The following is a 9,717-nucleotide window of genomic DNA, read 5'->3' as shown; positions in this document are numbered from 1 at the left end:
TTGCTTCTTTCCATGTATGCATCACTTTTCATACCAAAACAATTGATTTTTTGAGGAAAAGATCCTTATTTGGAAATATAAGGACATACATACATATTTGTATATATATGAGCTGGTGGATTCAAACTGCCAACCTTTGGTTAGCAGCTGAGCTCTTAACCACTGCAGCTATATGAGAAATTGGGCAAATCTGCTGCAAAAGATATCTTTAAAGTATTAAAAAGCAAAAACATGACTTTGAGGACCTGGGTGTGCTTGATCCAAAACGGTGATTGTCAGTCACCTCATATGCACGCAAAAGCTGGAATATGAATAAGGAAGACCAAAAAAAAGAGTTCAAGTCTTTCAATTACGGTGCTGGCAAAGAATATTGAATATACTATGGACAGCAAAAATGAACTAATCTGTCTTGGGAGAAGTATAGCCAGAATGTACCGTAGAAATGAGGAATGCAAGACTTCATCTCACGTACTTCGGACGTGTTATCAGGAGAAGCCAGTCCCTGGAGAAGGACATCATGTCTGGTAAAGTAGAGAGTTAGCAAAAAAGGGGAAAACTCTCAATGAGATGGATTGACATAGTAGCTGTAACAAAGAACTCAAATACAGCAAAGATCTTGACGATGGCGCAGGACTGGACAGTGTTTTCATCTATTGTACATTGTGTCGTTACGAATCAGAAGGGACTCGAAGGCGCCTGACAACAACAACATACATGTGAAATTTATATAAATTGAGGAGATGAAATTTATACACAGACACACAGGCATCATATATTTATAATCCCTGTTTCTTGCTTTTTAATATATCGAGTAGAACTTCCAGAATGTTGTTAAACGATAGTAGTGAGAAGTATTTGGTCCTAATGTCCTTTTATTTCTCATTATCAAACTTAGTAATAAAAGCAATACTTAAATACAGATTTCTTTATTGTTTTATCTTATATAATTTACCAATGTATTGCATTATTTTAAAGTATTTCCAGTGATTAAACTAATTTTGTGTTCCTGGGGTAAATCTTAATCTAAAGTAATGACTCTTTTAATATGATGCTGGATTTAATTTACTTCAAATTTTTTAAGATATTTCACAGTTTGTTAGATATATATTAAACTCTCATAAAAACATTTTATTTACCTTTCTTTTGTTATTTTTATTGGTACTTCTACATAATATTTGAAACTATTGCTGAATACATGGGTATTAAAATTAATTCTGCAATATTCACTTTCCCTTTTCAAGTAAAAGAGCCAGTTTTATCCTGCTTTTCACTTTGATATCTGTTGAATCTTATACTAATATCTCATTTGTCTTTTTTATTATTATTAACTTGCTTAATATGTTTTCATCCTTTCTGTTTTATTTTAAAAGTATTTTCTTATATGCTCATTGTCATCAAGTCAATTCCGACTCAGAGTGACCCTATAGGACAGAGTAGAACCACTCCACAGAGTTTCTAAGAAGCTCCTAGTAGATACAACCTGCCAGCCTTTTGGTCAGTAGCCATAGTTCTTAACCACTATACCATCAGGATTTCCACAAAAACATGGAATGCTTCACGAATTTGTGTGTCATCCTTATGCAGGGGCCATGCTAATCTTTGTATCGGTTCAATTTTAGTACATGCACTACAAAAGTGAGCACCATTTTCTGATAATCACTATGCCTTTTATTTTAAACTAACTTTACAATCTTTGTGTGCTTAGGAGTTCTTACCTATTTACATTTATTTTCATAATATTTATGGTTTCAACTCAAAAACTTGAATTGGTCTGGGTGTGTATCTCTTTCCTTTTGATGACTTGATTTCATTTCGACTATGATCAAGAATCTAGATTTTCAGGTCATCATTTCTTTGAACACCCTAATATAAGAACACATTCCAGCATTTAAGGTAACCTGTCTGTTTACAGTCATTCTTCTTTACAGTTCTTTTCCTTGCGGTTTAAATTGCCCAGAAAACAATGACCAACTGTTTCTACCTGTACAGAGAAAAGTACACAGTTGGATCTTTGTTTTTAGTTTTGGCTAGCCAGTGTATCTTAGAATTAGGAAAACAAATGTGGAATAATTTAATGTCTTCTTTCACCTTGGACTCTTTATTCCTGAAGTTACTCTGAAGTTATACTTTGTGTCACAGAGTTCTCTGTGGTTAGAGACTTTACTATTCATTTCTCTTCTGTATAGTGGCTGGTGTTGAAGTGAATATTTAAAGAAAAATTACAAAGAAGCCCATCAGGATCTTTGATTCTGGCAATCCAATGGCAAAACGGCTTGATCCATTTCTTCCATTTTATTTGCAATACACAAAGTAGATGTTCAAGAATTTAAAAAATTAATAATTATAGAATTTATTTTAACTTTTTTTCCAGATATTTCAGTCTCTTCTCATGACAATAATCAAAGACCTATCTTATTTTTTAATCTCACTCTTTTATTTAAGACTTGATCATATATTTTCTGTTCATAGGTCAAAATCTTTGATGATATAAGTCTGAGAAGGATGCTTCCATAGCTCCTTGCACTCATAAAAGGCATTTATTTAAAATGAGCAAAATATTATATGTGTAAGGCAGTATGTGTAAAGACAAAAATGATCCCCCCCAAAAATATATATACATACTATAAGATAGAGACAATTTTGAATTCTTGTAAAATATTATTTGCCAGTTGAATATCTAGTAAAATAATTATGATTAATGGAATGATCCTGAAATTATAGTGCTTCATAATAAATATTTAATAGACTAGAAGTACAAGCATACTTTTCCAAAACATCTATATTATTTATAGGTAATTTAAAAATACAGGTATTTTTTTTTAAAATGCTCACTTGAGGACTAAAAACAGCGATTTACTTGCTTGTATTATCATGATTATTAAAATTACTAGGTCTGACAAAATTTTGTCTTTTAGATGTGGCTGGGCTAAATAGCGTATCTGCAAAGTGCAATTTTAGAATCACAAGTAACAGCGTAGTGGATAAGGACGTGAACTACTTGACCACGGTGCCTGGGTTGACTTAGTTTCTCTGTCACTTATTACCTATGAAACCTTGAGCAAGTTATTTAACCTCTATGTGTCTCAGGTTGCTCATTTGAAAAACGGCTAACACAATGGACCCACCTCATAATGAAAACCCTGTGAAGATCAAATGTGGTAAAGCACTTAAAACTCTGCCTGGCAGAAAATAAGCAATAGACATTCTTGCTTCTTATCATTGGACTTACAACTTTAAAATGCCCAACATTAAGTTGGGCAATTTTGTTTGAAATCTATTCCATATGATGTGATACTGGTTTATTTTACATTGTTATAAAACCATAAACCAAATACACTTCCATCGAGTCAATTTCAACTCATAGCAACCCTCTGAGAAGACATACGGGGTTCCAACAACCTGCCTTTTGGTTAACAGCTGAGAGCTTTAACCACTGCTTCACCAGGGCTCCTCTGGATACAATATAGACATGCCTTCTAAAGGGGGATTGAGAGGCACACAGGAACCACTGCTTCTTAGCACTTCTAGGCAAATGTCAAAAGTGTCCTGATTATGACTGAGTCATACACTTATCATGGACTTATATACTCAATGGTTATTGGCTCCCGCCTCTGGATTTCTCATTTCTTGGATCCACCCTGAGTCTTCCTTTCTCTTCCAGGTTTGCAGTTGAGTCATTCTCTCAGCCTTCTTTCTGTCAGTAAAAGGTTGGATTTCCAAAGGCCCTTTTCACTTTTTCCAATCTCTTCCTCTTTCAGGCACTGTTTCTGACAATGGAAATCTCTTAAAATTGTGTTCATTTTTTCTATCAAATTGTCTTTTATTGATAGATTTCTTTATATATTCTGAGTACAAGCCTTCCATTCATTTTAAATGTTACCAATATCTTCTTCCAGTATGTGGCTTGACACTTAAACTTTTCATTAAAAAAATATATTATTGTGGTTCAATTTGTCAATCTTTATCTTTATGGTTAATATTTTTTAAGTTCTACTTATGAATCTTTTTTTAATCCGGGATCAAGTTGATATTCTTCTGTATCATGGAGCTATCCTAGGTCTCCTTTCCAGAAAGTTGATTGTATTTCATACCACATTTGGACATAAAATACCCCTATAAATGATTGGAAGGCATTAATCTTTCTTTTTTTTTTTTTTTCCACATATGCCCTCAAACTTCATGAACACATGCCATGCTCTTCCAAGACTTCTCTGACCAGGGAATCCTCAGCAGTGAAAATAATGGGAAGGTAGACCTTGAGATTCTCCTGTTCAGGAAGCTTCCAGCAGAGGAATGAAATCTGAGTACTTCTATTCTCTGTAGACTATACCGTTGAGCCTTCCAGATCTCTCCGCATGGGAGTTGCCTCTCCACGTGTGTTCTCAAAAAGTCTTACAATGACCATGTCATGACCCTAAACTCTTTCTCCTTCCCCAATCATCTTTTCATAAAACTTGGGAGTACGGCCTGGAAAGCTAGAGTTGCAGAAAGAGTGGTGATTGTAGTAGCCCACTGCCATTGAGTCAATTCTGACTCATAGCTACGCTATAGGACAGGTAGAGCTGCCCCACGGAGTTTCCAAGGAGTGGCTGTGGATTCAAACTGCCAATCTTTTGGTCAGCAGCTGTAGCACTTAGCCACTACACTGCTAGGGTTTCTGGTGATTGTAGTAAAGATCAATTATATTATCAGTTTACTAACCCTTATAGCCTCCCTTATAGCTCACATAAGGGACCATATAGGGATTAGTTGGAAATCCTGGTGGTGTAGTAATTAAGAGCTAAGGCTGCTAACCAAATCTACCAGGCACTCCTTGGAAATCATATGGGGCAGTTCTATTCAGTCCTACAGCGTCGCTCTGAGTCGGAATAGACTCGACTGCAATGGGTTTGGTTTTTGGTTTACAGGGATTAGTAAAGTGACAATATAATTGATGTGTCAGAATCAACTTCACAGCCAGGGGTTTGGGTTTTTTAGTAGAGTCGCTGTGAGTTGGAATCCACTGAAGACAATGGGTCTAAGGGTCCTCTTTAGAACTGGATCCCTGGTGGCCGCAGTGGTTAATTGTTTGAGTGCTAACGAAAAGGTTTTTTAGTTCGAATCCACCAGCTGCTCTTTGGAAACCCTATGAGGCAGTTCTCCTCTGTCCCATAGTGTAACTGCAAGTTAGAAAAGTTAAAGTTGACTGAGGGCGATGGATTTTTTTTTTTTTTTTTTGTCGTGGTTTGTTTGTTTGTTTTTAGAACTGGACACACTGAGAACCTTGGTATCAAAAGTAGGTTCTAGTTTCAACAGCAGAAGTCTGATCATTCTATAGTTTCTTAAGTAAAACTAGAGATCCTCCTCCTCCTCATAAAAAAAAAAAAAAAAAAAAAAAAAAAAACCCAGTGCATTTATTTGCTAAATTTCAAATCAGGATACTATTGCTGCTCTATACTAAATCATAGATATTCTTTTTTTTTTTTTTTAATGGCAGAGAATAAACCAGCAAAGACCATATTTACAGAAAAAAAAAGTGCATTGCACATTTCAAGGAATGTAATCTAAACCATAAAATAATCTTACTTTACTTCCAATAGAATTATCTAGTAAATTTCACATTTAGTATTCCAAGTGGGTGGGTGGATAAAGAAATGAAATAACTTCTACTAGCATAACTCTTATTAATGGTTCAGTCCTACATAACAAGTTAGGGATTTATTCCTTATTATGTAGCATCTTCTATACAAAATCATTCAGTGAATCTTTCAGTTATTAAGTGCACATGAGATTTGTTTTTGTGCTCTGATATCTCTTCTAGAAATGAAGTTATAACACAGATTATGTGAAAATTTACAAGGTGCTAATGAGCTTTCTTCAAACACCACAAATTATTTAAGTAACTTAATGCTGTTGTTAATTTTAGTTCAGAGCAGTTTTCACACTTATGTGAGGCAGCCACATAATTTATTTCTCTGTTTTCAAACTTTCAAGTATAAATTGAAAACATAAGCATAATATAATGTCAAAGATAGTGACATTAATTTATTTCTTTCAGAGGTTTATATGTTAAAAAACATTTTTATTTCAAGGAAATATAATACATAATAACATGATTGATTTTGATTTTAGCTTTGAAATGAGGACATGTAATGGAATTTTAATACATTTATACAGAATATTTAATTTCAATTGATTTTGGTTTTATGTACTTTACTGAAATTCAATCCATGTGTATATTTACACCAAAAACTTATAACCGTCCTCATTCCATTGCACGTGAAGACCAAATTGATTTTTGTTTTGTATGGAGATGAAAAGATTGGGTAACCTTAGTTTTTTATTTTCTTTTGGAATCCTGGGAGCTGAAAGCTAAGTCTAATTCACAGTCACACGCAAGGATAAGGATCCAGGAGAAAGACAGGGAATTCCGAGGGACTTTTTTTAGTGGAGGGTGAATTCTGTACTTATTTGGGCCAGGCATTAACTCTGGGATCTCAGGTTACAGGAGATTTACATGTGATCTTCTAATCCTAAAAACTAGGAAAATGGGCATTAGCAGAGAGGTGGACAGTATCTCTAAGAATGAAGAAAACAATACAAATTAAAATACCTAGATGCACTTAATTACCACAAAGGAAATAACTGAAACTTAATCAGCACTGATCTTTTCAATACTTGAGTTAATAAAGTGATATTCTGTTGTTCTTGTTATTGTTGTTAGGTGTAGTCAGGTTGGTTCTGACTCGTAGGAACCCTATGTACAACAGAACGAAATACAGCTTGGTCCTAAGCCATCCTTGCTGTTGCTATGTTTGAGCCCATTGCAGTCAGTGTGTCAATCCATCTCATTTACGGTCTTCCTCTTTTTCAGTGACCCTCTACTTTACCAAGCATGATGTCCTCTTCCAGGGACTGATCCCTTCTGATAACATGCCTAAAATGTGTGAGACAAAGTCTCACCATCCTTGCCTTTCAGGAGCATTCTGGCTTTGCTTCTTCCAAGACAGATTTTTTGTTGTTTTCGCACTCCATGGTATATTCAATATTCTTTGCCAACACTATAATTCAAACGCATCAATTCTTCTTTGGTCTTCCTTATTCATTGCTCAGCTTTCACATGCATATGAAGCAATTGAAAACACCCATGTCTTGGATCAGGTGAATCTTATTCTCCAAGGTGACATCTTTGCTTTTTAACAATTAGGTTTAATAATTGAATTTATAAAGTGATATTCTGAATGGAAGTATATTTAACACTTTTGAGAACAAGACCTGAGGTTTTCCAGATGCAGGACTAAAATTCAGGTTTCAGTGTTTATAACTACAGAATCTTGAGAAATGTACTCACGATCTCTAAATATCAATTTTCTTATCTGTGAGATGTAATACCTCATAAAATGAGTTCTAGGATTAAATGATTTAATAAAGTATAAGTACTTAGTTGGGGGCCTTATACAGGTTAGGTTTCACTGAATTTTTGAATATTAGTTTATTGCCTTTTCTAAACAATAAGGTATATGACATAGACGAGTAATAATATTAATAAGAATAAAAATAATATAAAATAGTAGTGACCTTTTATTGAATTTATAATATGTGCTGAGGATTAGTTTAGTAATTTACGTAAGATCAATCCCTTCAACAACTCTAGGCAGAGAAGAATAAAGTGATGCTTAGAGAGTCTGTGTAACTAGCGTAGTCTTATGGCTAGTGAAAAAAAGAGAAAAAAAACAACTGTAAATCTAGCCCATGGGTAAACTTAAAGAGAGGTCCGATCCACCCCCCACCCCCCAAAAAGTATATGCTAACTAATGCACTTATTATTAGCAAGAAACCACTAATGGTTTCTACCTTATATTACCATCCTTAAGTTTTTGAAACTGCAACTTCTTTATTTTGAAAGTAACACAAATTCCCATCAGGTCTGGAGATGTTGAGCACACTAATTAGCTTCTGCTTTGAAAACCACATTTGCAAGCATATGTGCCTTGTACATTTTAGTTAGAGTTTTCGAACTCTACCATAGGGTAGCACCTTGCCTTGACATTGTTACTCTACAAACAGATGGCAAATTCTTTGCTGATTTTTGATTTTCAACTGTTTTTTTTGTTTGTTTTTTGTTTGTTTTTTTGCCGAGACATTTAAAATCCTAAGCATCCATGCATTTTGGACATATGTACGTGTAATTTTATATAGGTAGGAAAATAAATTTTTGATAATATAAGGTTTAACTAGGTAATTACTGGATGAATGACTTTTTTCTCTAAGTTTTTCATACTCAATTCCTCATTGCATCTTCCACTTAAGCTGGTTTAATAACGGCAGTTCTAACCTATGGTGTAGTTTTATAACTGACTTATCTAATTTTGATTACATAGCTTCAGATGCAAAATTCATTTAAATATTGTATCATAAAAGTTGAAAGGAGCATTTATATTTCCTTCAATTGCATTTAAATTTTTTTTTTTGTTGTTAAAATCTGAACTATTTAACTTTAGAGGTTAGAGTTTGGAGGTTAACACCATTTATTTGATTTTAATCAAATATTGTATCTTAATGATGAAGATCAAAGACTATAGCCTTCAGATGGTTACACTTGAACATAAAGGAGACAAAAATTCTCATACTGGGCCAATAAGCAACATCATGATAAATGGAGAAAATATTGCAGTTGTCAAGGAATTTATTTTATTTGGATCCACAATCAATGGCCATGGAAATAGTAGTCCAGAAATCAAATGATCTAAGAAACAACTTTTGGTTTCCTTCTATCTGGAGTAAAGGAAAATGAAGGAAACCAAAACCTTAAGGAAACTATTAGTCTACAGAACTAAGGGCCCACATGAACCACAGCATCCTCTAGCCTGAGACCAGAAGAACTAGATGGTGCCCAGCTACCATTATCAACCACTTTGATCAGGGACACAATGGAAGATTCCAGTTAGAATGAGAGAAAAATGTAGAATAAATCTAAAGTTCGTTAAAAAAGATCAGATTTGCTGGACTGATGGAGACTGGAGAAACCCCTGAGACTATCATCCTAAGACACCCTTTTGATCTAGAATTGAAGCCACTCCCATAGACCACCATTCAGCCAAATAATAGATTGTCCTACAAAATAAGCAATAACACCCATGAAAAATGGGCTCCTTAGAACAATCAATTACATGAGACCAAATGGGCAACATTTGCCCAAAAGTAAAGATTGCAGACAAAAAGTGGCAGAGAAACTGGACAGGTAGAAACAGATGGAACACAGGGTGGAAATGGGGAGAGTGCTGACACATTGGGAGGATAGCAAACAATGTCATAGAACAAATTTTTTATGAACTGTTGAATGGGAAACTAATTTGCTATTTAAACATCCACCTAAAACACAATAAATTATTCAAAAAAAAGAAATCAGACAACTTATTGCCTTGGTGAAATCGTCTGCAAAAGACCTCTTTAAAGCGTTAAAAAGCAAAGATGTCACTCTGAGGACTAAGGTGTTCCTGACAGAAGCCATGGTATTTTCAAATACGTCATATGCATGCAAAAGCTGGACAATGAATAAGGACGGCTAAAGAGGAATTGATGCCTTTAAATTATGGTGTTGGCAAAGAACATTGAACATACCATGGACTGCCAGAAGAACAAACAAGTCTGTCTTGAAAGTACAGCCAGAATGCTCCTTAGAAGTGAGGATGGAGAGACTTCTTCTCACATACTTTGGACACGTTATCAGGAGGGTCT

At 34.6% G+C, this 9,717-nt stretch overlaps 1 pseudogene; it reads right to left on the bottom strand.

Annotated features, from left to right (window-relative positions):
• Positions 1-1,539: 1,539 nt before the first annotated feature.
• LOC111750811 (U6 spliceosomal RNA) lies at positions 1,540-1,639 on the bottom strand (annotated as a pseudogene).
• Between the last annotated feature and the right edge of the window lie 8,078 nt (positions 1,640-9,717).

The sequence above is a fragment of the Loxodonta africana genome, chromosome 5 (genome assembly GCF_030014295.1).
Source record: "Loxodonta africana isolate mLoxAfr1 chromosome 5, mLoxAfr1.hap2, whole genome shotgun sequence".
Classification (NCBI taxonomy): domain Eukaryota; kingdom Metazoa; phylum Chordata; class Mammalia; order Proboscidea; family Elephantidae; genus Loxodonta; species Loxodonta africana.
This window is presented reverse-complemented; position numbering and strand designations above follow the sequence as displayed.